This window comes from Hypanus sabinus, unplaced genomic scaffold (assembly GCF_030144855.1).
Source record: "Hypanus sabinus isolate sHypSab1 unplaced genomic scaffold, sHypSab1.hap1 scaffold_213, whole genome shotgun sequence".
Classification (NCBI taxonomy): domain Eukaryota; kingdom Metazoa; phylum Chordata; class Chondrichthyes; order Myliobatiformes; family Dasyatidae; genus Hypanus; species Hypanus sabinus.
The window spans coordinates 195501-221681 of NW_026780235.1; positions in this window are offsets into that span (position 1 = coordinate 195501).

Here is a 26181-nt window from a genome sequence, read left to right on the forward strand (position 1 = left end):
TCTCCCAATTCCGAACTCTGGGATCCTCCTGTCTGCCTCGTCTGAACACTGGGACCCTACTGTCTGCTTCGTCTGAACACTGGGATACTCCTGTCTGCCTCGTCTGAACACTGGGATCCTCCTGTCTCCCACGTCTGAACACTGGGATCCTCCTGTCTGCCTCGTCTGAACACTGGAACCTCCTGTCTAGCCTGAACTCTTTGATGCTCCTGTCTAGCCTGAACTCTTTGATCCTCCTATCTAGCCTGAACTCTGGGATCCTCCTGTCTCCCACGAATTCTGCGATACTCCTGTCTTGCACGAACTCGGGGATACTCCTGACTCCCACGAACTCGGGGATCCTCCTGACTCCCACGAACTCGGGGATCCTCCTGTCCCCCACGAACTCTGGGATCCTCCTGTCTCCCACGAACTACGGGATCCTCCTGTCTCTCACGAACTCCGGGATCCTCCTGTCTCCCACGAACTCTGGGATCCTCCTGTCTCCCACGAACTCTGGGATCCTCATGTCTCCCACGTCTGAACACTGGGATCCGCATGTCTTCCTCGTCTGTACACTGCGATCCTCCGGTCTGCCTCGTCAGAACACTGGGATCCTCCTGTCTGCCTCGTATGAACACTGGGATCCTCCTATCTCCCACGTCTGAACTCTGGGATCCTCCTGTCTCCCACGTCTGAACTCTCGGATACTCCTGTCTGCCACGTCTGAACAATGGGATCCTCCTATCTGCCTCGTCTGAACACTGGGATCCTCCTGTCTGCCTCGTCTGAACACTGGGATCCTACTGTCTGCATCGTCTGAACTCTGGGATCCTCCTGTCTGCCTCGTCTGAACACAGGGATCCTCCTGTCTGCCTCCTCTGAACACTGGGATCCTCCTGTCTCCCACGTCTGAACACTGGGATCCTCCTCTCTGCCTCGTCTGAACACTGGGATCCTTCGGTCTGCCTCGTCTGAACACTGGGATACTCCTGTCTAGCCTGAACTCTGGGATCCTCCTGTCTGGCCTGAACTCTGGGATCCTCCTGTTTCCCACGAACTCTGGGATCCTCCTGTCTCCCACGAACTCTGTGATCCTCCTGTCTCCCACGAACTCTGGGATCCTCCTGTCTCCCACGAACTCTGGGATCCTCCTGTCTCCCACGAACTCTGGGATCCTCCGGTCTCCAACGAACTCTGGGATCCTCCGGTCTCCCACGAACTCTGGGATCCTCCTGTCACCCACGTCTGAACTCTGGGATACACATGCCTGCCACATCTGAACACTGAGGTCCTCCTGTCTCCCACGTCTGAACACTGGGATCCTCCTGTCTCCCACGTCTGAACACTGGGATCCTCCTGTCTCCCTCGTCTGAACACTGGGATCCTCCTGTCTGTCTCGTCTGAACACTGGGATCCTCCTGTCTGCCTCGTCTGAACACAGGGATCCTCCTGACTGCCTCGTCTGAACACTGGGAACCTCCTGTCTCCCACGTCTGAACTGTGGGATCCTCCTGTCTGCCTCGTCTGGACACTGGGATCCTCCTGTCTGCCTCGTCTGAACACTGAGATACTCCTGTCTCCCACGTCTGAACACTGGGATCCTCCTGTCTGCCTCGTCTGAACACTGGGATCCACCTGTCTAGCCTGAACTCTGGGATCCTCCTGTCTAGACTGAACTCTGGGATCCTCCTGTCTGCCTCGTCTGAACACTGGGATACTCCTGTCTGCCTCGTCTGAACACTGGGATCCTCCTGTCTGGCCTGAACTCTGGGATCCTCCTGTCTCCCACGAACTCTGGGATCCTCCTGTCTCCCAAGAACTCTGGGATCCTCCTGTCTCCCACGAACTCGGGGATCCTCCTGTCTCCCACGAACTTGGGATCCCCCTGTCCCCCACGAACTCTGGGATACTCCTGTCTGCCACGTCTGAACACTGGGATCCTACTGTCTGCCTCGTCTGAACACTGGGATCCTCCTGTCTCCCACGAAATCTGGGATCCTCCTGTATCCCACGAACTCTGGGATACTCCTGTCTCCCACGAACTCTGGGATCCTCCTGTCTCCCACAAACTCGGGGATCCTCCTGTCTCCCACAAACTCGGGGATCCTCCTGTCTCCCACAAACTCGGGGATCCTCCTGTCTCCCACGAACTCTGGGATACTCCTGTCTCCCACGAACTCTGGGATATTCCTGTCTCCCACGAACACTGGGATCCTCCTGTCTCCAACGAACTCTGGGATCCACCTGTCTCCCACGAACTCCGGGATCCACCTGTCTCCCACGAACTCTGGGATTCTCCTGTCTCCCACGAACTCTGGGATCCTCCTGTCTGCCACGTCTGAACACTGGGATCCTCCTGTCTGCCTCGTCTGAACACTGGGATCCTCCTTTCTGCCTCGTCTGAACACTGGGATGCTCCTGTCTGCCTCGTCTGAACACTGGGTTCCTCCTGTCTGGCCTGAACTCTGGGATCCTCCTGTCTCCCACGAACTCTGGGATCCTCCTGTCTGGCCTGAACTCTGGGATCCTCCTGTCTCCCACGAACTCTGGGATCCTCCTGTCTCCCACGAACTCTGGGATCCCCCTGTCTCCCACGAACTCTGGGATCCTCCTGTCACCCACGTCTGAACTCTGGGATCCACCTGTCTGCCACATCTGAACACTGAGATCCTCCTGTCTCCCACGTCTGAACACTGGGATCCTCCTGTCTCCCACGAACTACGGGATCCTCCTGTCTCTCACGAACTCCGGGATCCACCCGTGTCCCACGAACTCTGGGATCCTCCTGTCTCCCACGAACTCTGGGATCCTCATGTCTCCCACGTCTGAACACTGGGATCCGCATGTCTTCCTCGTCTGTACACTGGGATCCTCCGGTCTGCCTCGTCTGAACACTGGGATCCTCCTGTCTGCCTCGTATGAACACTGGGATCCTCCTATCTCCCACGTCTGAACTCTGGGATCCTCCTGTCTCCCACGTCTGAACTCTGGGATCCTCCTGTCTCCCACGAACTCTGGGATCCTCCTGTCTACCACGAACTTGGGATCCCCCTGTCCCCCACGAACTCTGGGATCCTCCTGTCTGCCACGTCTGAACACTGGGATCCTACTGTCTGCCTCGTCTGAACACTGGGATCCTCCTGACTCCCACGAACTCTGGGATCCTCCTGTATCCCACGAACTCTGGGATACTCCTGTCTCCCACAAACTCTGGGATCCTCCTGTCTCCCACAAACTCGGGGATCCTCCTGTCTCCCACAAACTCGGGGATCCTCCTGTCTCCCACAAACTCGGGGATCCTCCTGTCTCCCACGATCTCTGGGATATTCCTGTCTCCCACGAACTCTGGGATCCTCCTGTCTGCCTCGTCTGAACTCTGGGATCCTCCTGTCTCCCAATTCCGAACTCTGGGATCCTCCTGTCTGCCTCGTCTGAACACTGGGACCCTCCTGTCTGCTTCGTCTGAACACTGGGATCCTCCTGTCTGCCTCGTCTGAACACTGGGATCCTCCTGTCTCCCACGTCTGAACACTGGGATCCTCCTGTCTGCCTCGTCTGAACACTGGAACCTCCTGTCTAGCCTGAACTCTTTGATGCTCCTGTCTAGCCTGAACTCTTTGATCCTCCTATCTAGCCTGAACTCTGGGATCCTCCTGTCTCCCACGTCTGAACTCTCGGATACTCCTGTCTGCCACGTCTGAACAATGGGATCCTCCTATCTGCCTCGTCTGAACACTGGAATCCTCCTGTCTGCCTCGTCTGAACACTGGGATCCTACTGTCTGCATCGTCTGAACTCTGGGATCCTCCTGTCTGCCTCGTCTGAACACAGGGATCCTCCTGTCTGCCTCCTCTGAACACTGGGATCCTCCTGTCTCCCACGTCTGAACACTGGGATCCTCCTCTCTGCCTCGTCTGAACACTGGGATCCTTCGGTCTGCCTCGTCTGAACACTGGGATACTCCTGTCTAGCCTGAACTCTGGGATCCTCCTGTCTGGCCTGAACTCTGGGATCCTCCTGTTTCCCACGAACTCTGGGATCCTCCTGTCTCCCACGAACTCTGTGATCCTCCTGTCTCCCACGAACTCTGGGATCCTCCTGTCTCCCACGAACTCTGGGAACCTCCTGTCTCCCACGAACTCTGGGATCCTCCGGTCTCCAACGAACTCTGGGATCCTCCGGTCTCCCACGAACTCTGGGATCCTCCTGTCACCCACGTCTGAACTCTGGGATACTCATGCCTGCCACATCTGAACACTGAGGTCCTCCTGTCTCCCACGTCTGAACACTGGGATCCTCCTGTCTCCCACGTCTGAACACTGGGATCCTCCTGTCTCCCTCGTCTGAACACTGGGATCCTCCTGTCTGTCTCGTCTGAACACTGGGATCCTCCTGTCTGCCTCGTCTGAACACAGGGATCCTCCTGACTGCCTCGTCTGAACACTGGGAACCTCCTGTCTCCCACGTCTGAACTGTGGGATCCTCCTGTCTGCCTCGTCTGGACACTGGGATCCTCCTGTCTGCCTCGTCTGAACACTGAGATACTCCTGTCTCCCACGTCTGAACACTGGGATCCTCCTGTCTGCCTCGTCTGAACACTGGGATCCACCTGTCTAGCCTGAACTCTGGGATCCTCCTGTCTAGACTGAACTCTGGGATCCTCCTGTCTGCCTCGTCTGAACACTGGGATACTCCTGTCTGCCTCGTCTGAACACTGGGATCCTCCTGTCTGGCCTGAACTCTGGGATCCTCCTGTCTCCCACGAACTCTGGGATCCTCCTGTCTCCCAAGAACTCTGGGATCCTCCTGTCTCCCACGAACTCGGGGATCCTCCTGTCTCCCACGAACTTGGGATCCCCCTGTCCCCCACGAACTCTGGGATACTCCTGTCTGCCACGTCTGAACACTGGGATCCTACTGTCTGCCTCGTCTGAACACTGGGATCCTCCTGTCTCCCACGAAATCTGGGATCCTCCTGTATCCCACGAACTCTGGGATACTCCTGTCTCCCACGAACTCTGGGATCCTCCTGTCTCCCACAAACTCGGGGATCCTCCTGTCTCCCACAAACTCGGGGATCCTCCTGTCTCCCACGAACTCTGGGATACTCCTGTCTCCCACGAACTCTGGGATATTCCTGTCTCCCACGAACTCTGGGATCCTCCTGTCTCCAACGAACTCTGGGATCCACCTGTCTCCCACGAACTCCGGGATCCACCTGTCTCCCACGAACTCTGGGATTCTCCTGTCTCCCACTAACTCTGGGATCCTCCTGTCTGCCACGTCTGAACACTGGGATCCTCCTGTCTGCCTCGTCTGAACACTGGGATCCTCCTTTCTGCCTCGTCTGAACACTGGGATGCTCCTGTCTGCCTCGTCTGAACACTGGGTTCCTCCTGTCTGGCCTGAACTCTGGGATCCTCCTGTCTCCCACGAACTCTGGGATCCTCCTGTCTGGCCTGAACTCTGGGATCCTCCTGTCTCCCACGAACTCTGGGATCCTCCTGTCTCCCACGAACTCTGGGATCCCCCTGTCTCCCACGAACTCTGGGATCCTCCTGTCTGCCACATCTGAACATTGGGATCCTCCTGTCTGCCTCGTCTGAACACTGGGATACTCCGGTCTGCCTCGTCTGAACACTGGGATCCTCCTGCCTGGCCTGAACTCTGGGATCCTCCTGTCTCCCACGAACTCTGGGATCCTCCTGTCTCCCAAGAACTCTGGGATCCTCCGGTCTCCAACGAACTCTGGGATCCTCCGGTCTCCCACGAACTCTGGGATCCTCCTGTCACCCACGTCTGAACTCTGGGATCCACCTGCCTGCCACATCTGAACACTGAGATCCTCCTGTCTCCCACGTCTGAACACTGGGATCCTCCTGTCTCCCACGAACTACGGGATCCTCCTGTCTCTCACGAACTCCGGGATCCTCCCGTCTCCCACGAACTCTGGGATCCTCCTGTCTCCCACGAACTCTGGGATCCTCATGTCTCCCACGTCTGAACACTGGGATCCGCATGTCTTCCTCGTCTGTACACTGGGATCCTCCGGTCTGCCTCGTCTGAACACTGGGATCCTCCTGTCTGCCTCGTATGAACACTGGGATCCTCCTATCTCCCACGTCTGAACTCTGGGATCCTCCTGTCTCCCACGTCTGAACTCTGGGATCCTCCTGTCTCCCACGAACTCTGGGATCCTCCTGTCTACCACGAACTTGGGATCCCCCTGTCCCCCACGAACTCTGGGATCCTCCTGTCTGCCACGTCTGAACACTGGGATCCTACTGTCTGCCTCGTCTGAACACTGGGATCCTCCTGACTCCCACGAACTCTGGGATCCTCCTGTATCCCACGAACTCTGGGATACTCCTGTCTCCCACAAACTCTGGGATCCTCCTGTCTCCCACAAACTCGGGGATCCTCCTGTCTCCCACAAACTCGGGGATCCTCCTGTCTCCCACGAACTCTGGGATATTCCTGTCTCCCACGAACTCTGGGATCCTCCTGTCTCCAACGAACTCTGGGATCCACCTGTCTCCCACGAACTCCGGGATCCACCTGTCTCCCACGAACTCTGGGATTCTCCTGTCTCCCACGAACTCTGGGATCCTCCTGTCTGCCACGTCTGAACACTGGGATCCTCCGGTCTGCCTCGTCTGAACACTGGGATCCTCCTTTCTGCCTCGTCTGAACACTGGGATCCTCCTGTCTGCCTCGTCTGAACTCTGGGATCCTCCTGTCTGGCCTGAACTCTGGGATCCTCCTGTCTCCCACGAACTCTGGGATCCTCCTGTCTCCCACGAACTCTGGGATCCCCCTGTCTCCCACGAACTCTGGGATCCTCCTGTCTGCCACATCTGAACATTGGGATCCTCCTGTCTGCCTCGTCTGAACACTGGGATACTCCGGTCTGCCTCGTCTGAACACTGGGATCCTCCTGTCTGGCCTGAACTCTGGGATCCTCCTGTCTCCCACGAACTCTGGGATCCTCCTGTCTACCACGAACTTGGGATCCCCCTGTCCCCCACGAACTCTGGGATCCTCCTGTCTGCCACGTCTGAACACTGGGATCCTACTGTCTGCCTCGTCTGAACACTGGGATCCTCCTGACTCCCACGAACTCTGGGATCCTCCTGTATCCCACGAACTCTGGGATACTCCTGTCTCCCACGAACTCTGGGATCCTCCTGTCTCCCACAAACTCGGGGATCCTCCTGTCTACCACAAACTCGGGGATCCTCCTGTCTCCCACAAACTCGGGGATCCTCCTGTCTCCCACGAACTCTGGGATATTCCTGTCTCCCACGAACTCTGGGATCCTCCTGTCTCCAACGAACTCTGGGATCCACCTGTCTCCCACGAACTCCGGGATCCACCTGTCTCCCACGAACTCTGGGATTCTCCTGTCTCCCACGAACTCTGGGATCCTCCTGTCTGCCACGTCTGAACACTGGGATCCTCCGGTCTGCCTCGTCTGAACACTGGGATCCTCCTTTCTGCCTCGTCTGAACACTGGGATCCTCCTGTCTGCCTCGTCTGAACACTGGGTTCCTCCTGTCTGGCCTGAACTCTGGGATCCTCCTGTCTCCCACGAACTCTGGTATCCTCCTGTCTGGCCTGAACTCTGGGATCCTCCTGTCTCCCACGAACTCTGGGATCCTCCTGTCTCCCACGAACTCTGGGATCCCCCTGTCTCCCACGAACTCTGGGATCCTCCTGTCTCCCAAGAACTCTGGGATTCTCCGGTCTCCAACGAACTCTGGGATCCTCCGGTCTCCCACGAACTCTGGGATCCTCCTGTCACCCACGTCTGAACTCTGGGATCCACCTGCCTGCCACATCTGAACACTGAGATCCTCCTGTCACCCACGTCTGAACACTGGGATCCTCCTGTCTCCCACGTCTGAACACTGGGATCCTCCTGTCTCCCACGTCTGAACACTGGGATCCTCCTGTCTGCCTCGTCTGAACACTGGGATCCTCCTGTCTGCCTCGTCTGAACACTGGGATCCTCCTGACTGCCTCGTCTGAACACTGGGAACCTCCTGTCACCCACGTCTGAACTGTGGGATCCTCCGGTCTGCCTCGTCTGATAACTGGGATCCTCCGGTCTGCCTCGTCTGAACACTGGGATCCACCTGTCTAGCCTGAACTCTGGGATCCTCCTGTCTAGCCTGAAATCTTTGATCCTCCTGTCTAGCCTGAACTCTGGGATTCTCCTGTCTCCCACGAACTCTGCGATACTCCTGTCTCCCACGAACTCTGCGATACCCCTGTCTCCCACGAACTCGGGGATCCTCCTGACTCCCACGAACTCGGGGATCCTCCTGTCTCCCACGAACTCGGGGATCCTCCTGTCTCCAACGAACTCGGGGCTCCTCCTGTCTCCCACGAACTCTGGGATCCTCCTGTCTCCCACGAACTCTGGGATCCTCCTGTCTCCCACGAACTCTGGGATCCTCCTGTCACCCACGTCTGAACTCTGGGATCCTCCTGTCTGCCTCGTCTGAACACTGGGATCCTCCTGTCTGCCTCGTCTGAACACTCGGATCCTCCTGTCTGCCTCGTCTGAACACTGGGTTCCTCCTGTCTGGCCTGAACTCTGGGATCCTCCTGTCTCCCACGAACTCTGGGATCCTCCTGTCTCCCACAAACTCTGGGATCCTCCTGTCTGCCACATCTGAACATCGGGATCCTCCTGTCTGCCTCGTCTGAACACAGGGATACTCCTGTCTGCCTCGTCTGAACACTGGGATCCTCCTGTCTGGCCTGAACTCTGGGATCCTCCTGTCTCCCACGAACTCTGGGATTCTCCTGTCTCCCACGAACTCTGGGATCCTCCTGTCTGCCACGAACTCTGGGATCCTCCTGTCTGCCACATCTGAACATTGGGATCCTCCTGTCTGCCTCGTCTGAACACTGGGATACTCCTGTCTGCCTCGTCTGAACACTGGGATCCTCCTGTCTCCCACGAACTCTGGGATTCTCCTGTCTCCCACGAACTCTTGGATCCTCCTGTCTGCCACGTCTGAACACTGGGATCCTCCTGTCTGCCTCGTCTGAACTCTGGGATCCTCCTGTCTCACACGAACTCTGGGATTCTCCTGTCTCCCACGAACTCTTGGATTCTCCTGTCTGCCACGTCTGAACACTGGGATCCTCCTGTCTGCCGCGTCTGAACACTGGGATCCTCCTGTCTGCCTCGTCTGTACACTGGGTTCCTCCTGTCTGGACTGAACTCTGGGATCCTCCTGTCTCCCGCGAACTCTGGGATCCTCCTGTCTCCCACGAACTCTAGGATCCTCCTGTCTGCCACATCTGAACATTGGGATCCTCCTGTCTGCCTCGTCTGAACACTGGGATCCTCCTGTCTGCCTCGTCTGAACACTGGGATCCTCCTGTCTGCCTCGTCTGAACACTGGGATCCTCCTGTCTGCCTCGTCTGAACACTGGGATCCTCCTGTCTGCCTCGTCTGAACACTGGGTTCCTCCTGTCTGGACTGAACTCTGGGATCCTCCTGTCTCCCGCGAACTCTGGGATCCTCCTGTCTCCCACGAACTCTAGGATCCTCCTGTCTGCCACATCTGAACATTGGGATCCTCCTGTCTGCCTCGTCTGAACACTGGGATCCTCCTGTCTGCCTCGTCTGAACACTGGGATCCTCCTGTCTGCCTCGTCTGAACACTGGGTTCCTCCTGTCTGGCCTGAACTCTGGGATCCTCCTGTCTGCCACATCTGAACATTGGGATCCTCCTGTCTGTCTCGTCTGAACACTGGGATCCTCTTGTCTGCCTCGTTTGAACCCTGGGATCCTCCTGACAGCCTCGTCTGAACACTGGGAACCTCCTGTCTCCCACGTCTGAACTGTGGGATCCTCCTGTCTGCCTCGTCTGGACACTGGGATACTCCTGTCTGCCTCGTCTGATGACTGGGATCCTCCGGTCTGCCTCGTCTGAACACTGGGATCCACCTGTCTAGCCTGAACTCTGGGATCCTCCTATCTAGCCTGAAATCTTTGATCCTCCTGTCTAGCCTGAACTCTGGGATCCTCCTGTCTCCCACGAACTCTGCGATACTCCTGTCTCCCACGAACTCTGCGATACTCCTGTCTCCCACGAACTCTGCGATACTCCTGTCTCCCACGAACTCGGGGATCCTCCTGTCTCCCACGAACTCGGGGATCCTCCTGTCTCCCACGAACTCGGGGCTCCTCCTGTCTCCCACGAACTCTGGGATCCTCCTGTCTCCCACGAACTCTGGGATCCTCCTGTCTCCCACGAACTCTGGGATCCTCCTGTCTGCCACGAACTCTGGGATCCTCCTGTCTGCCTCGTCTGAACACTGGGATCCTCCTGTCTGCCTCGTCTGAACACTGGGATCCTCCTGTCTGCCTCGTCTGAACACTGGGTTCCTCCTGTCTGGCCTGAACTCTGGGATCCTCCTGTCTCCCACGAACTCTGGATCCTCCTGTCTCCCACGAACTCTGGGATCCTCCTGTCTGCCACATCTGAACATTGGGATCCTCCTGTCTGCCTCGTCTGAACACTGGGATACTCCTGTCTGCCTCGTCTGAACACTGGGATCCTCCTGTCTGGCCTGAACTCTGGGATCCTCCTGTCTCCCACGAACTCTGGGATTCTCCTGTCTCCCACGAACTCTGGGATCCTCCTGTCTGCCACGAACTCTGGGATCCTCCTGTCTCCCACGAACTCTGGGATCCTCCTGTCTGCCACATCTGAACATTGGGATCCTCCTGTCTGCCTCGTCTGAACACTGGGATACTCCTGTCTGCCTCGTCTGAACACTGGGATCCTCCTGTCTGGCCTGAACTCTGGGATCCTCCTGTCTCCCACGAACTCTGGGATCCTCCTGTCTCCCACGAACTCTGGGATTCTCCTGTCTCCCACGAACTGGGATCCTCCTGTCTGCCACGTCTGAACACTGGGATCCTCCTGTCTGCCTCGTCTGAACACTGGGATACTCCTGTCTGCCTCGTCTGAACACTGGGATCCTCCTGTCTGGCCTGAACTCTGGGATCCTCCTGTCTCCCACGAACTCTGGGATCCTCCTACCTACCACGAACTTGGGATCCCCCTGTCCCCCACGAACTCTGGGATCCTCCTGTCTGCCACGTCTGAACACTGGGATCCTACTTTCTGCCTCGTCTGAACACTGGGATCCTCCTGACTCCCACGAACTCTGGGATCCTCCTGTATCCCACGAACTCTGGGATACTCCTGTCTCCCACGAACTCTGGGATCCTCCTGTCTCCCACAAACTCGGGGATCCTCCTGTCTCCCACAAACTCGGGGATCCTCCTGTCTCCCACGAACTCTGGGATACTCCTGTCTCCCACGAACTCTGGGATATTCCTGTCTCCCACGAACTCTGGGATCCTCCTGTCTCCAACGAACTCTGGGATCCACCTGTCTCCCACGAACTCCGGGATCCACCTGTCTCCCACGAACTCTGGGATTCTCCTGTCTCCCACGAACTCTGGGATGCTCCTGTCTGCCACGTCTGAACACTGGGATCCTCCGGTCTGCCTCGTCTGAACACTGGGATCCTCCTTTCTGCCTCGTCTGAACACTGGGTTCCTCCTGTCTGGCCTGAACTCTGGGATCCTCCTGTCTCCCACGAACTCTGGGATCCTCCTGTCTGGCCTGAACTCTGGGATCCTCCTGTCTCCCACGAACTCTGGGATCCTCCTGTCTCCCACGAACTCTGGGATCCCCCTGTCTCCCACGAACTCTGGGATCCTCCTGTCTGCCACATCTGAACATTGGGATCCTCCTGTCTGCCTCGTCTGAACACTGGGATCCTCCTGTCTGGCCTGAACTCTGGGATCCTCCTGTCTCCCACGAACACTGGGATCCTCCTGTCTACCACGAACTTGGGATCCCCCTGTCCCCCACGAACTCTGGGATCCTCCTGTCTGCCACGTCTGAACACTGGGATCCTACTTTCTGCCTCGTCTGAACACTGGGATCCTCCTGACTCCCACGAACTCTGGGATCCTCCTGTATCCCACGAACTCTGGGATACTCCTGTCTCCCACGAACTCTGGGATCCTCCTGTCTCCCACAAACTCGGGGATCCTCCTGTCTCCCACAAACTCGGGGATCCTCCTGTCTCCCACGAACTCTGGGATACTCCTGTCTCCCACGAACTCTGGGATATTCCTGTCTCCCACGAACTCTGGGATCCTCCTGTCTCCAACGAACTCTGGGATCCACCTGTCTCCCACGAACTCCGGGATCCACCTGTCTCCCACGAACTCTGGGATTCTCCTGTCTCCCACGAACTCTGGGATGCTCCTGTCTGCCACGTCTGAACACTGGGATCCTCCGGTCTGCCTCGTCTGAACACTGGGATCCTCCTTTCTGCCTCGTCTGAACACTGGGTTCCTCCTGTCTGGCCTGAACTCTGGGATCCTCCTGTCTCCCACGAACTCTGGGATCCTCCTGTCTGGCCTGAACTCTGGGATCCTCCTGTCTCCCACGAACTCTGGGATCCTCCTGTCTCCCACGAACTCTGGGATCCCCCTGTCTCCCACGAACTCTGGGATCCTCCTGTCTGCCACATCTGAACATTGGGATCCTCCTGTCTGCCTCGTCTGAACACTGGGATCCTCCTGTCTGGCCTGAACTCTGGGATCCTCCTGTCTCCCACGAACACTGGGATCCTCCTGTCTACCACGAACTTGGGATCCCCCTGTCCCCCACGAACTCTGGGATCCTCCTGTCTGCCACGTCTGAACACTGGGATCCTACTTTCTGCCTCGTCTGAACACTGGGATCCTCCTGACTCCCACGAACTCTGGGATCCTCCTGTATCCCACGAACTCTGGGATACTCCTGTCTCCCACGAACTCTGGGATCCTCCTGTCTCCCACAAACTCGGGGATCCTCCTGTCTCCCACAAACTCGGGGATCCTCCTGTCTCCCACGAACTCTGGGATACTCCTGTCTCCCACGAACTCTGGGATATTCCTGTCTCCCACGAACTCTGGGATCCTCCTGTCTCCAACGAACTCTGGGATCCACCTGTCTCCCACGAACTCCGGGATCCACCTGTCTCCCACGAACTCTGGGATTCTCCTGTCTCCCACGAACTCTGGGATCCTCCTGTCTGCCACGTCTGAACACTGGGATCCTCCGGTCTGCCTCGTCTGAACACTGGGATCCTCCTTTCTGCCTCGTCTGAACACTGGGTTCCTCCTGTCTGGCCTGAACTCTGGGATCCTCCTGTCTCCCACGAACTCTGGGATCCTCCTGTCTGGCCTGAACTCTGGGATCCTCCTGTCTCCCACGAACTCTGGGATCCTCCTGTCTCCCACGAACTCTGGGATCCCCCTGTCTCCCACGAACTCTGGGATCCTCCTGTCTGCCACATCTGAACATTGGGATCCTCCTGTCTGCCTCGTCTGAACACTGGGATACTCCGGTCTGCCTCGTCTGAACACTGGGATCCTCCTGTCTGGCCTGAACTCTGGGATCCTCCTGTCTCCCACGAACTCTGGGCTCCTCCTGTCTCCCACGAACTCTGGGATCCTCCTGTCTCCCACGAACTCTGGGATCCTCCTGTTTCCCACGAACTCTGAGATCCTCCTGTCTGCCACGTCTGAACACTTGGATCCTTCTGTCTGCCTCGTCTGAACACTGGGATCCTCCTGTCTGCCTCGTCTGAACACTGGGATCCTCCTGTCTGCCTCGTCTGAACACTGGGTTCCTCCTGTCTGGCCTGAACTCTGGGATCCTCCTGTCTCCCACGAACTTTGGGATCCTCCTGTCTCCCACGAACTCTGGGATCCTCCTGTCTCCCACGAACTCTGGGATCCTCCTGTCTGCCACATCTGAACATTGGGATCCTCCTGTCTGCCTCGTCTGAACACTGGGATCCTCCTGTCTGCCTCGTCTGAACTCTGGGATCCTCCTGTCTCCCACGAACTCTGGGATTCTCCTGTCTCCCACGAACTCTTGGATCCTCCTGTCTGCAACGTCTGAACACTGGGATCCTCCTGTCTGCCTCGTCTGAACACTGGGATCCTCCTGTCTGCCTCCTCTGAACACTGGGATCCTCCTGTCTGCCTCGTCTGAACACTGGGTTCCTCCTGTCTGGCCTGAACTCTGGGATCCTCCTGTCTCCCGCGAACTCTGGGATCCTCCTGTCTCCCACGAACTCTAGGATCCTCCTGTCTGCCACATCTGAACATTGGGATCCTCCTGTCTGCTTCGTCTGAACACTGGGATCCTCCTGTCTGCCTCGTCTGAACACTGGGATACTCCATTCTGCCTCGTCTGAACACTGGGTTCCTCCTGTCTGGCCTGAACTCTGGGATCCTCCTGTCTCCCACGAACTCTGGGATCCTCCTGTCTCCCACGAACTCTGGGATCCTCCTGTCACCCACGAACTCTGGGATCCTCCTGTCTGCCACATCTGAACATTGGGATCCTCCTGTCTGTCTCGTCTGAACACTGGGATCCTCTTGTCTGCCTCGTTTGAACACTGATATCCTCCTGACTGCCTCGTCTGAACACTGGGAACCTCCTGTCTCCCACGTCTGAACTGTGGGATCCTCCTGTCTGCCTCGTCTGGACACTGGGATCCTCCTGTCTGACTCGCCTGATGACTGGGATCCTCCGGTCTGCCTCGTCTGAACACTGGGATCCACCTGTCTTGCCTGAACTCTGGGATCCTCCTGTCTAGCCTGAAATCTTTGATCCTCCTGTCTAGCCTGAACTCTGGGATCCTCCTGTCTCCCACGAACTGTGCGATACTCCTGTCTCCCACGAACTCTGCGATACTCCTGTCTCCCACGAACTCGGGGATCCTCCTGTCTCCCACGAACTCGGGGATCCTCCTGTCTCCCACGAACTCGGGGCTCCTCCTGTCTCCCACGAACTCTGGGATCCTCCTGTCTCCCACGAACTCTGGGATCCTCCTGTCTCCCACGAACTCTGGGATCCTCCTGTCTGCCACGTCTGAACACTTGGATCCTTCTGTCTGCCTCGTCTGAACACTGGGATCCTCCTGTCTGCCTCGTCTGAACACTGGGATCCTCCTGTCTGCCTCGTCTGAACACTGGGTTCCTCCTGTCTGGCCTGAACTCTGGGATCCTCCTGTCTCCCACGAACTCTGGGATCCTCCTGTCTCCCACGAACTCTGGGATCCTCCTGTCTGCCACATCTGAACATTGGGATCCTCCTGTCTGCCTCGTCTGAACACTGGGATACTCCTGTCTGCCTCGTCTGAACACTGGGATCCTCCTGTCTGGCCTGAACTCTGGGATCCTCCTGTCTCCCACGAACTCTGGGATTCTCCTGTCTCCCACGAACTCTGGGATCCTCCTGTCTGCCACGAACTCTGGAATCCTCCTGTCTCCCACGAACTCTGGGATCCTCCTGTCTGCCACATCTGAACATTGGGATCCTCCTGTCTGCCTCGTCTGAACACTGGGATACTCCTGTCTGCCTCGTCTGAACACTGGGATCCTCCTGTCTGGCCTGAACTCTGGGATCCTCCTGTCTCCCACGAACTCTGGGATTCTCCTGTCTCCCACGAACTGGGATCCTCCTGTCTGCCACGTCTGAACACTGGGATCCTCCTGTCTGCCTCGTCTGAACACTGGGATACTCCTGTCTGCCTCGTCTGAACACTGGGATCCTCCTGTCTGGCCTGAACTCTGGGATCCTCCTGTCTCCCACGAACTCTGGGATCCTACTGTCTACCACGAACTTGGGATCCCCCTGTCCCCCACGAACTCTGGGATCCTCCTGTCTGCCACGTCTGAACACTGGGATCCTACTGTCTGCCTCGTCTGAACACTGGGATCCTCCTGACTCCCACGAACTCTGGGATTCTCCTGTATCCCACGAACTCTGGGATACTCCTGTCTCCCACGAACTCTGGGATCCTCCTGTCTCCCACAAACTCGGGGATCCTCCTGTCTCCCACAAACTCGGGGATCCTCCTGTCTCCCACAAACTCGGGGATCCTCCTGTCTCCCACGAACTCTGGGATATTCCTGTCTCCCACGAACTCTGGGATCCTCCTGTCTCCAACGAACTCTGGGATCCACCTGTCTCCCACGAACTGCGGGATCCACCTGTCTCCCACGAACTCTGGGTTTCTCCTGTCTCCCACGAACTCTGGGATCCTCCTGTCTGCCACGTCTGAACACTGGGATCCTCCGGTCTGCCTCGTCTGAACACTGGGATCCTACTTTCTGCCTCGTTTGAACACTGGGATCCTCCTGTCTGCCTCGTCTGAACACTGGGTTCCTCCTGTCTGGCCTGAACTCTGGGATCCTCCTGTCTCCCACGAACTCTGGGATCCTCCTGTCTGGCCTGAACTCTGGGATCCTCCTGTCTCCCACGAACTCTGGGATCCTCCTGTCTCCCACGAACTCTGGGATCCCCCTGTCTCCCACGAACTCTGGGATTCTCCTGTCTGCCACATCTGAACATTGGGATCCTCCTGTCTGCCTCGTCTGAACACTGGGATACTCCTGTCTGCCTCGTCTGAACACTGGGATCCTCCTGCCTGGCCTGAACTCTGGGATCCTCCTGTCTCCCACGAACTCTGGGATCCTCCTGTCTCCCAAGAACTCTGGGATCCTCCGGTCTCCAACGAACTCTGGGATCCTCCGGTCTCCCACGAACTCTGGGATCCTCCTGTCACCCACGTCTGCACTCTGGGATCCACCTGCCTGCCACATCTGAACACTGAGATCCTCCTGTCTCCCACGTCTGAACACTGGGATCCTCCTGTCTCCCACGTCTGAACACTGGGATCCTCCTGTCTGCCTCGTCTGAACACCGGGATCCTCCTGACTGCCTCGTCTGAACACTGGGAACCTCCTGTCTCCCACGTCTGAACTGTGGGATCCTCCGGTCTGCCTCGTCTGATGACTGGGATCCTCCGGTCTGCCTCGTCTGAACACTGGGATCCACCTGTCTAGCCTGAACTCTGGGATCCTAATGTCTAGCCTGAAATCTTTGATCCTCCTGTCTAGCCTGAACTCTGGGATCCTCCTGTCTCCCACGAACTCTGCGATACTCCTGTCTCCCACGAACTCTGCGATACTCCTGTCTCCCACGAACTCGGGGATCCTCCTGACTCCCACGAACTCTGGGATCCTCCTGTCTCCCACGAACTCGGGGATCCTCCTGTCTCCAACGAACTCGGGGCTCCTCCTGTCTCCCACGAACTCTGGGATCCTCCTGTCTCCCACGAACTCTGGGATCCTCCTGTCTCCCACGAACTCTGGGATCCTCCTGTCTGCCACGTCTGAACACTTGGATCCTCCTGTCTGCCTCGTTTGAACACTGGGATCCTCCTGTCTGCCTCGTCTGAACACTGGGATCCACCTGTCTGCCTCGTCTGAACACTGGGTTCCTCCTGTCTGGCCTGAACTCTGGGATCCTCCTGTCTCCCACGAACTCTGGGATACTCCTGTCTCCCACGAACTCTGGGATCCTCCTGTCTGCCACATCTGAACATTGGGATCCTCCTGTCTGCCTCGACTGAACACTGGGATACTCCTGTCTGCCTCGTCTGAACACTGGGATCCTCCTGTCTGGCCTGAACTCTGGGATCCTCCTGTCTCCCACGAACTCTGGGATTCTCCTGTCTCCCACGAACTCTGGGATCCTCCTGTCTGCCACGAACTCTGGGATCCTCCTGTCTCCCACGAACTCTGGGATCCTCCTGTCTGCCACATCTGAACATTGGGATCCTCCTGTCTGCCTCGTCTGAACACTGGGATACTCCTGTCTGCCTCGTCTGAACACTGGGATCCTCCTGTCAGGCCTGAACTCTGGGATCCTCCTGTCTCCCACGAACTCTGGGATTCTCCTGTCTCCCACGAACTCTGGGATCCACCTGTCTGCCACGTCTGAACAGTGGGATCCTCCTGTCTGCCTCGTCTGAACACTGGGATCCTCCTGTCTGCCTCGTCTGAACACTGGGTTCCTCCTGTGTGGCCTGAACTCTGGGATCCTCCTGTCTCCCACGAACTCTAGGATCCTCCTGTCTGCCACATCTGAACATTGGGATCCTCCTGTCTGCCTCGTCTGAACACTGGGATCCTCCTGTCTGCCTCGTCTGAACACTGGGATCCTCCTGTCTGCCTCGTCTGAACACTGGGTTCCTCCTGTCTGGCCTGAACTCTGGTATCCTCCTGTCTCCCACGAACTCTGGGATCCTCCTGTCTGTCACATCTGAACATTGGGATCCTCCTGTCTGTCTCGTCTGAACACTGGGATCCTCTTGTCTGCCTCGTTTGAACACTGGGATCCTCCTGACTGCCTCGTCTGAACACTGGGAACTTCCTGTCTCCCACGTCTGAACTGTGGGATCCTCCTGTCAGCCTCGTCTGTTCACTGGGATCCTCCTGTCTGCCTCGTCTGATGACTGGGATCCTCCGGTCTGCCTCGTCTGAACACTGGGATCCACCTGTCTAGCCTGAACTCAGGGATCCTCCTGTCTAGCCTGAAATCTTTGATCCTCCTGTCTAGCCTGAACTCTGGGATCCTCCTGTCTCCCACGAACTCTGCGATACTCCTGTCTCCCACGAACTCTGCGATACTCCTGTCTCCCACGAACTCTGGGATTCTCCTGTCTCCCACGAACTCTGGGATCCTCCTGTCTCCCACGAACTCGGAGCTCCTCCTCTCTCCCACGAACTCTGGGATCCTCCTGTCTCCCACGAACTCTGGGATCCTCCTGTCTCCCACGAACTCTGGGATCCTCCTGTCTGCCACGTCTGAACACTTGGATCCTCCTGTCTGCCTCGTCTGAACACTGGGATCCTCCTGTCTGCCTCGTCTGAACACTGGGATCCTCCTGTCTGCCTCGTCTGAACACTGGGTTCCTCCAGTCTGGCCTGAACTCTGGGATCCTCCTGTCTCCCACGAACTCTGGGATCCTCCTGTCTCCCACGAACTCTGGGATCCTCCTCTCTGCCACATCTGAACATTGGGATCCTCCTGTCTGCCTCGTCTGAACACTGGGATACTCCTGTCTGCCTCGTCTGAACACTGGGATCCTCCTGTCTGGCCTGAACTCTGGGATCCTCCTGTCTCCCACGAACTCTGGGATTCTCCTGTCTCCCACGAACTCTGGGATCCTCCTGTCTGCCACGAACTCTGGGATCCTCCAGTCTCCCACGAACTCTGGGATCCTCCTGTCTGCCACATCTGAACATTGGGATCCTCCTGTCTGCCTCGTCTGAACACTGGGATACTCCTGTCTGCCTCGTCTGAACACTGGGATCCTCCTGTCTGGCCTGAACTCTAGGATCCTCCTGTCTCCCGCGAACTCTGGGATCCTCCTGTCTCCCGCGAACTCTGGGATCCTCCTGTCTGCCACGAACTCTGGGATCCTCCTGTCTGCCACGTCTGAACACTTGGATCCTCCTGTCTGCCTCGTCTGAACACTGGGATCCTCCTGTCTGCCTCGTCTGAACACTGGGATCCTCCTGTCTGCCTCGTCTGAACACTGGGTTCCTCCAGTCTGGCCTGAACTCTGGGATCCTCCTGTCTCCAACGAACTCTGGGATCCTCCTGTCTCCCACGAACTCTGGGATCCTCCTCTCTGCCACATCTGAACATTGGGATCCTCCTGTCTTCCTCGTCTGAACACTGGGATACTCCTGTCTGCCTCGTCTGAACACTGGGATCCTCCTGTCTGGCCTGAACTCTGGGATCCTCCTGTCTCCCACGAACTCTGGGATTCTCCTGTCTCCCACGAACTCTGGGATCCTCCTGTCTGCCACGAACTCTGGGATCCTCCTGTCTGCCACGAACTCTGGGATCCTCCTGTCTCCCACGAACTCTGGGATTCTCCTGTCTCCCACGAACTCTGGGATCCTCCTGTCTGCCACGTCTGAACACTGGGATCCTCCTGTCCGCCTCGTCTGAACACTGGGATCATCCTGTCTGCCTCGTCTGAACACTGGGATCCTCCTGTCTGCCTCGTCTGAACACTGGGTTCCTCCTGTCTGGCCTGAACTCTGGGATCCTCCTGTCTCCCGCGAACTCTGGGATCCTCCTGTCTCCCGCGAACTCTGGGATCCTCCTGTCTGCCACATCTGAACATTGGGATCCTCCTGTCTGTCTCGTCTGAACACTGGGATCCTCCTGTCTGCCTCGTCTGAACACTGGGATCCTCCTGTCTGCCTCGTCTGAACACTGGGTTCCTCCTGTCTGGCCTGAACTCTGGGATCCTCCTGTCTCCCACGAACTCTGGGATCCTCCTGTCTCCCACGAAATCTGGGATCCTCCTGTCTGCCACATCTGAACATTGGGATCCTCCTGTCTGCCTCGTCTGAACACTGGGATACTCCTGTCTGCCTCGTCTGAACACTGGGATCCTCCTGTCTGGCCTGAACTCTGGGATCATCCTGTCTCCCACGAACTCTGGGATCCTCCTGTCTGCCACATCTGAACATTGGGATCCTCCTGTCTGCCTCGTCTGAACACTGGGATCCTCCTGTCTGGCCTGAACTCTGGGATCCTCCTGTCTCCCACGAACTCTGGGATTCTCCTGTCTCCCACTAACTCTGGGATCCTCCTGTCTGCCACGCCTGAACACTGGGATCCTCCTGTCTGCCTCGTCTGAACACTGGGATCCTCCTGTCTGCCTCGTCTGAACACTGGGATCCTCCTGTCTGCCTCGTCTGAACACTGGGATCCTCCTGTCTGCCTCGTCTGAACACTGGGTTCCTCCCGTCTGGCCTGAACTCTGGGATCCTCCTGTCTCCCACGAACTCTGGGATCCTCCTGTCTCCCACGAACTCTGGGATCATCCTGTCTGCCTCATCTGAACATTGGGATCCTCCTGTCTGCCTCGTCTGAACACTGGGATACTCCTGTCTGCCTCGTCTGAACACTGGGATCCTCCTGTCTGGCCTGAAGTCTGGGATCCTCCTGTCTCCCACAAACTCGGGGATCCTCCTGTCTCCCACAAACTCGGGGATCCTCCTGTCTCCCACGAACTCTGGGATACTCCTGTCTCCCACGAACTCTGGGAAATTCCTGTCTCCCACGAACTCTGGGATCCTCCTGTCTCCAACGAACTCTGGGATCCACCTGTCTCCCATGAACTCCGGGATCCACCTGTCTCCCACGAACTCTGGGATTCTCCTGTCTCCCACGAACTCTGGGATCCTCCTGTCTGCCACGTCTGAACACTGGGATCCTCCGGTCTGCCTCGTCTGAACACTGGGATCCTCCTTTCTGCCTCGTCTGAACACTGGGATGCTCCTGTCTGCCTCGTCTGAACACTGGGTTCCTCCTGTCTGGCCTGAACTCTGGGATCCTCCTGTCTCCCACGAACTCTGGGATCCTCCTGTCTGGCCTGAACTCTGGGATCCTCCTGTCTCCCACGAACTCTGGGATCCTCCTGTCTCCCACGAACTCTGGGATCCCCCTGTCTCCCACGAACTCTGGGATCCTCCTGTCTGCCACATCTGAACATTGGGATCCTCCTGTCTGCCTCGTCTGAACACTGGGATACTCCTGTCTGCCTCGTCTGAACACTGGGATCCTCCTGCCTGGCCTGAACTCTGGGATCCTCCTGTCTCCCACGAACTCTGTGATCCTCCTGTCTCCCAAGAACTCTGGGATCCTCCGGTCTCCAACGAACTCTGGGATCCTCCGGTCTCCCACGAACTCTGGGATCCTCCTGTCACCCACGTCTGAACTCTGGGATCCACCTGCCTGCCACATCTGAACACTGAGATCCTCCTGTCTCCCACGTCTGAACACTGGGATCCTCCTGTCTCCCACGTCTGAACACTGGGATCCTCCTGACTGCCTCGTCTGAACACTGGGAACCTCCTGTCTCCCACGTCTGAACTGTGGGATCCTCCTGTCTGCCTCGTCTGATGACTGGGATCCTCCGGTCTGCCTCGTCTGAACACTGGGATCCACCTGTCTAGCCTGAACTCTGGGATCCTCCTGTCTAGCCTGAAATCTTTGATCCACCTGTCTAGCCTGAACTCTGGGATCCTCCTGTCTCCCACGAACTCTGCGATACTCCTGTCTCCCACGAACTCTGCGATACTCCTGTCTCCCACGAACTCTGGGATTCTCCTGTCTCCCACGAACTCTGGGATCCTCCTGTCTGCCACGTCTGAACACTGGGATCCTCCGGTCTGCCTCGTCTGAACACTGGGTTCCTCCTGTCTGGCCTGAACTCTGGGATCCTCCTGTCTCCCACGAAATCTGGGATCCTCCTGTCTGGCCTGAACTCTGGGATCCTCCTGTCTCCCACGAACTCTGGGATCCTCCTGTCTCCCACGAACTCTGGGATCCCCCTGTCTACCACGAACTCTGGGATCCTCCTGTCTGCCACATCTGAACATTGGGATCCTCCTGTCTGCCTCGTCTGAACACTGGGATACTCCTGTCTGCCTCGTCTGAACACTGGGATCCTCCTGCCTGGCCTGAACTCTGGGATCCTCCTGTCTCCCACGAACTCTGGGATCCTCCTGTCTCCCAAGAACTCTGGGATCCTCCGGTCTCCAACGAACTCTGGGATCCTCCGGTCTCCCACGAACTCTGGGATCCTCCTGTCACCCACGTCTGAACTCTGGGATCCACCTGCCTGCCACATCTGAACACTGAGATCCTCCTGTCTCCCACGTCTGAACACTGGGATCCTCCTGTCTCCCACGACTGAACACTGGGATCCTCCTGTCTGCCACATCTGAACATTGGGATCCTCCTGTCTGCCTCGTCTGAACACTGGGATACTCCTGACTGCCTCGTCTGAACACTGGGAACCTCCTGTCTCCCACGTCTGAACTGTGGGATCCTCCTGTCTGCCTCGTCTGATGACTGGGATCCTCCGGTCTGCCTCGTCTGAACACTGGGATCCACCTGTCTAGCCTGAACTCTGGGATCCTCCTGTCTAGCCTGAAATCTTTGATCCTCCTGTCTAGCCTGAACTCTGGGATCCTCCTGTCTCCCACGAACTCTGCGATACTCCTGTCTCCCACGAACCCGGGGATCCTCCTGACTCCCACGAACTCGGGGATCCTCCTGTCTCCCACGAACTCGGGGATCCTCCTGTCTCCAACGAATTCGGGGCTCCTCCTGTCTCCCACGAACTCTGGGATCCTCCTGTCTCCCACGAACTCTGGGATCCTCCTGTCTCCCACGAACTCTGGGATCCTCCTGTCTGCCACGTCTGAACACTTGGATCCTCCTGTCTGCCTCGTCTGAAAACTGGGATCCTCCTGTCTGCCTCGTCTGTACACTGGGATCCTCCTGTCTGCCTCGTCTGAACACTGGGTTCCTCCTGTCTGCCTCGTCTGAACACTGGGTTCCTCCTGTCTGGCCTGAACTCTGGGATCCTCCTGTCTCCCACGAACTCTGGGATCCTCCTGTCTCCCACGAACTCTGGGATCCTCCTGTCTGCCACATCTGAACATAGGGATCCTCCTGTCTGCCTCGTCTGAACACTGGGATACTCCTGTCTGCTTCGTCTGAACGCTGGGATCCTCCTGTCTGGCCTGAACTCTGGGATCCTCCTGTCTCCCACGAACTCTGGGATTCTCCTGTCTCCCACGAACTCTGGGATCCTCCTGTCTGCCACGAACTCTGGGATCCTCCTGTCTCCCACGAACTCTGGGATCCTCCTGTCTGCCACATCTGAACATTGGGATCCTCCTGTCTGCCTCGTCTGAACACTGGGATACTCCTGTCTGCCTCGTCTGAACACTGGGATCCTCCTGTCTGGCCTGAACTCTGGGATCCTCCTGTCTCCCACGAACTCCGGGATTCTCCTGTCTCCCACGAACTCTGGGATCCTCCTGTCTGCCACGTCTGAACACTGGGATCCTCCTGTCTGCCTCGTCTGAACACTGGGATCCTCCTGTCTGCCTCGTCTGAACACTGGGATCCTCCTGTCTGCCTCGTCTGAACACTGGGTTCCTCCTGTCTGGCCTGAACTCTGGGATCCTCCTGTCTCCCACGATCTCTAGGATCCTCCTGTCTGCCACATCTGAACATTGGGATCCTCCTGTCTGCCTCGTCTGAACACTGGGATCCTCCTGTCTGCCTCGTCTGAACACTGGGATCCTCCTGTCTGCCTCGTCTGAACACTGGGTTCCTCCTGTCTGGCCTGAAATCTGGTATCCTCCTGTCTCCCACGAACTCTGGGATCCTCCTGTCTCCCACGAACTCTGGGATCCTCCTGTCTGCCACATCTGAACATTGGGATCCTCCTTTCTGTCTCGTCTGAACACTGGGATCCTCTTGTCTGCCTCGTTTGAACACTGGGATCCTCCTGACTGCCTCGTCTGAACACTGGGAACCTCCTGTCTCCCACGTCTGAACTGTGGGATCCTCCTGTCTGCCTCGTCTGGACACTGGGATCCTCCTGTCTGCCTCGTCTGATGACTGGGATCCTCCGGTCTGCCTCGTCTGAACACTGGGATACACCTGTCTAGCCTGAACTCTGGGATCCTCCTGTCTAGCCTGAAATCTTTGATCCTCCTCTCTAGCCTGAACTCTGGGATCCTCCTGTCTCCCACGAACTCTGCGATACTCCTGTCTCCCACGAACTCTGCGATACTCCTGTCTCCCACGAACTCGGGGATCCTCCTGACTCCGACGAACTCGGGGATCCTCCTGTCTCCCACGAACTCGGGGATCCTCCTGTCTCCCACGAACTCGGGGCTCGTCCTGTCTCCCACGAACTCTGGGATCCTCCTGTCTCCCACGAACTCTGGGATCCTCCTGTCTCCCACGAACTCTGGGATCCTCCTGTCTGCCACGTCTGAACACTTGGATCCTCCTGTCTGCCTCGTCTGAACACTGGGATCCTCCTGTCTGCCTCGTCTGAACACTGGGATCCTCCTGTCTGCCTCGTCTGAACACTGGGATCCTCCTGTCTGCCTCGTCTGAACACTGGGTTCCTCCTGTCTGGCCTGAACTCTGGGATCCTCCTGTCTCCCACGAACTCCGGGATCCTCCTGTCTCCCACGAACTCTGGGATCCTCCTGTCTGCCACATCTGAACATTCGGATCCTCCTGTCTGCCTCGTCTGAACACTGGGATACTCCTGTCTGCCTCGTCTGAACACTGGGATCCTCCTGTCTGGCCTGAACTCTGGGATACTCCTGTCTCCCACGAACTCTGGGATTCTCCTGTCTCCCACGAACTCTGGGATCCTCCTGTCTGCCACGAACTCTGGGATCCTCCTGTCTCCCACGAACTCTGGGATCCTCCTGTCTGCCACATCTGAAGATTGGGATCCTCCTGTCTGCATCGTCTGAACACTGGGATACTCCTGTCTGCCTCGTCTGAACACTGGGATCCTCCTGTCTGGCCTGAACTCTGGGATCCTCCTGTCTCCCACGAACTCTGGGATTCTCCTGTCTACCACGAACTCTGGGATCCTCCTGTCTGCCTCGTCTGAACACTGGGATCCTCCTTTCTGCCTCATTCTGAACACTGGGTTCCTCCTGTCTGCCTCGTCTGAACACTGGGTTCCTCCAGTCTGGCTTGAACTCTGGGATCCTCCTGTCTCCCACGAACTCTGGGATCCTCCTGTCTGGCCTGAACTCTGGGATCCTCCTGTCTCCCACGAACTCTGGGATCCTCCTGTCTCCCACGAACTCTGGGATCCCCCTGTCTCCCACGAACTCTGGGATCCGCCTGTCTCCCACGATCTCTGGGATCCTCCTGTCACCCACGTCTGAACTCTGGGATCCACCTGCCTGCCTCGTCTGAACACTGGGATACTCCTGTCTGCCTCGTCTGAACACTGGGATCCTCCTGCCTGGCCTGAACTCTGGGATCCTCCTGTCTCCCACGAACGCTGGGATCCTCCTGTCTCCCACGAACTCTGAGATCCTCCTGTCTGCCACATCTGAACATTGGGATCCTCCTGTCTGCCTCGTCTGAACACTGGGATACTCCTGTCTGCCTCGTCTGAACACTGGGATCCTCCTGTCTGGCCTGAACTCTGGGATCCTCCTGTCTCCCACGAACTCTGGGATTCTCCTGTCTCCCACGAACTCTGGGATCCTCCTGTCTGCCACGAACTCTGGGATCCTCCTGTCTCCCACGAACTCTGGGATCCTCCTGTCTGCCACGTCTGAACACTGGGATCCTCCTGTCTGCCTCGTCTGAACACTGGGATCCTCCTGTCTGCCTCGTCTGAACACTGGGTTCCTCCTG